This window comes from Anastrepha obliqua, chromosome 3 (assembly GCF_027943255.1).
Source record: "Anastrepha obliqua isolate idAnaObli1 chromosome 3, idAnaObli1_1.0, whole genome shotgun sequence".
In the NCBI taxonomy this organism is placed as follows: Eukaryota; Metazoa; Arthropoda; class Insecta; order Diptera; family Tephritidae; genus Anastrepha; species Anastrepha obliqua.
Window position 1 is genome coordinate 56428010 of NC_072894.1, and position 3865 is coordinate 56431874.

Here is a 3865-nt window from a genome sequence, read left to right on the forward strand (position 1 = left end):
TTAATTACCATTCTCATTAACTTATTAACCTCTTCTTTCAACAGCTCGTCGGCCATACGAAATTCACTATACAAACTGAAAACAATAAAACGTAAAACGTTGGAAAAAAAGTAGCGGAAATACGCAGCAATTTACATTTAAATTTTTAAACTTGCTTTTGGCTTGTTTGTTTGTAGGCGTGTGCAAATTTATGTATGTGTATGTACAAAATACACTGACATGTGGCTTTGCCATTTGCGCTTGTAATTTGCCTTTCCCAAATGTGTAATAAATTTACACTAAATTGAGTTGGTGTGTTGCGGTGATGGCTATGCCACCAAAACTCAGCAAGTTATAAGCCCATGTAGCATGAATAATATAGTATTTAGGTACAGGGTGTTTCATCTCGTGCTTAGAATTCGAAATATCAATTTTTTTACGCTGAAAGCAAAAATAACATTCGTGATGCATCAAAAATGTAGCTTCTGGTTAGGTATCTTCAATTTCGGTCAATTTTTGAAGGAATAGACTTAGAAAATGGACTCAGAATGTTTGATTAAAGATTATAGTATTTTAATATTTATAGAGAAAAATCACCTCTTCATATGAACATCAGTTTCACCTTGGTGGCTTTTTCATCAAGCAGAATTGACGCATTTGGTGTTTGATTCGAACGCAATCTTGAAGAAGCACATATTTTTAGGTGGGTTGGGTTGGACGGTATAAGGAGACCTTATTTTTCGAAAATTATTGAGAATCCGCCGTCACAGCCATGTAAATTGATCATTTTTTCCCCCTAAATTAAAGAATATATATTAGGCCGGGTCGATTTGTGGGGAGGCAAAAAAATCGCCCATTGCTCTTTGAAAATCATATTCTAGGGATCAAAATAAAAAACTTTGCCGAAGGAACCATACCTCTAAAACGAATTCTGATGCCCCCCAATTTGGGTCGAACTTTTTAGTTTCTTTCCTATAACTCACTTAAATTAATTTTTTCATTTACATATGTTCTGACTAAATAAATTTCTTAAGAGAAAAAATAGATATTATTATAAATAAATAATAAATATTTTTATAAATAAATAAAAATAAAGAAAAAAACATAGCCATTTAGCTGATTTTTTCATGTAAAGGCCAAAAATGGTGATATTTTTAAATTGGGGGACATCAGAATTCTTTTTAGAGGTATGGTTCCTTCGGCAAAGTTTCTTATTTTGATCCCTAGAATACGATTTTCACAGAGCAATGAGCGATTTTTAAATCGACCCGCTCTAGTATATATGGAGAAAACGACACTAAACTCCACCTTCAATTCGATTTTATATTAAGTTTGTTTTTATTTTACTCAATTAGACTGAACTTTACTAGAACTTACTTTGAATTGAGCACCATTAAGGATACATCGAGAAACGACTCAATAGTCGAATAAATCGAAGTTCTCACTGGAGGGAGTCAGTTTACCAGCTATACACATATCTAAATATTTTCCACGATAACTCAAAGCCGAGATTCTGAGGTTTTATTGAAAATTTATAATACTTAGTGGCTTCATGCGGCGTTTCAGTTTTCGAAATTAATTATTTATCGCCATATGCTTTAGTCGTACCTATAGATGTATGAGTGCAAGTGCCCTACCTACTCTCATCAGAGGAAATACACAGAAAGCAAAAACAAATTGTTTTCCCAAATTTTCGATTTAGCTGTCACCATTGTCTTTTTTTACTCACTCACTTACTGTGGCCGAACCATCTGAAACATATACGAGAGGTGCCTTTTATATGTCGGGACTAGAGAACAAAAACTAATTTTAATCATCGAAAATCACTTTATTGTTTTTCAAAATATTCTCCATGAAGATCTATACACTTTTGCATGCGTTTGGACCAATTGTCGAAGCACTTTTGCCACTCTGAATGAGGTACCTCCAAAACATGCATTCTGAATGCCGCAACCGCTTCTTCAGGTGTCGAAAAACGTTGACCTCTCAGTTTGTTTTTTACGTACGGGAATAAAAAGAAGTCATTCGGTGCCAAGTCAGGACTATACGGCGGATGACCCATTAATTCGATGTTTTGGGTGCTCAAAAATGCAGTTGTTTGAGCCGATGTGTGAGAGCTCGCATTATCTTGGTGAAGAGTGATCCGTCTTTGGCGATTGGTTTTACTGAATGTTTTACTGACATTATACAATGTCGGGGGACTTAAAATTTATAACAAAATAATTGTGACGCTGTTTCACAAAATACGATTTCCTGATTGAAGTTCAGATGCACCGATAGTGCTTAACAACCCAACTGGATAATCAGAGGAGTCATCTTCTAACATAACTCTTTTAACAAGGAGATACTCCATTTTTTTCCCTCGACGTGAGTTAGTATATTCTTCTTGGTAATTGCCGCGATAACCGCCAGTCGTTTCTTTCTCATGCTAACCGGCGCCAGTTGGAAACACCAAATGAAATCAAGTCCTTCTTCACCTGATCTTTCTAACGTAGCGGATATCTGGTACTGCATCGAATACTTTCAGAGCCAGAGCGTTTCTATCCATTCGGACGAAACGACCCGTCTAACGTCGCTGCATTTTAATTCGCTGCCCTGTGTTTCTATCACCGTAAATCTCATACAGCTCCTTATTACATCGCCTACGATACTCGCGTCCCCAACGTGCGAGTGTCAAAAATCTTCCGCAGAATATGTCTTTCAAACGCTCTGAGCTACTATATATGAATTAGTTTTAGCAGCTTGATCTTCTAAATGCCAGAATCTCCACAAATTGCCAAGCAAAACGATTTGACTATCATCTTCTGCCTAAGTACCCCCACAAATTTTTTAATAAGAAATCAGAAAAGTATTTTTTATTGTCTCCAATTCGAGCTCGAATTTTGCTGCAAAGTCCATCAGCGTAATCATCCTTCAACTCTCAAAGCTCTCAAAGCATTCTCTCATCTCACTCAGTATTGTTTTTGCTTGAAACTTCTGCAAAAAGGTACCGAACATCCTTCTGCGGTGGAATAATTTTTCAAAATATTTCTGAGGGCTCCATTGAACGTCTCTACTGGTTTTTGATTAACAATGGTCTGCCTTTCTCACAATATCCGTTCGTCCGCTGTATGCTTGGAATTTATTGAAATAAAATTTTGTCAAATTTTCAAGTACTGTATTAGTAGTTTTACGGGCTGCACCTTTTTTCTGAATAAAGTATGTATGTAATTGATTTCATCCAGCTAATATCTACTTAGTCCTGTCATAAGTTCTGTGACGAGTTATGTCCGTTATAGATATGAAATTATAATACTTTTTTTACGAAGGCCGTTTTATTTAATCATGTAAATATCAAAAAATTATTAGTTATTTTCGAGATGATCACGATTTGCTTTTTCACATGCCTTGAAATGATTACTCCATCCAGCTGTTGCAGCTTGCATGGCTATTGACCTCGCTGCTCCAACCAAAGATTGTTTGAGACTCTCCGAATTTCTATGAGGTCTTTGACAGACCATGTTCTTCAAGTCTGACCATAAACTGTGGTCCAATGGACTCAGATCTGAACTTCCAGACGTCAATCTTCTGCGGCTATGAACCCAGGAATATTCTTTTTTAGGGTGGTTTTGACTTATGGGCTGGAGTGAAATCTTGGTGGAAGATCCAACGTTCTCCATTGAAGAGAATACTGTTCAACTGCGGTCTCAACCCCTTTTTCGCCGAAAGGAAGAGATGTAGCGCCTTTACAAGACATTCTGCACTAAACCATTACGAAGGCGCGGATGGTGATCACGCTGAACTCGTGGAACAAAATTTTTTGCGTGTGTAAGAGTTTTAGCATACTATAGATTTTGTAGTTTTGTTTATTACAAACTTCTTCAACGCTGAAAATTTTTTCATCTTT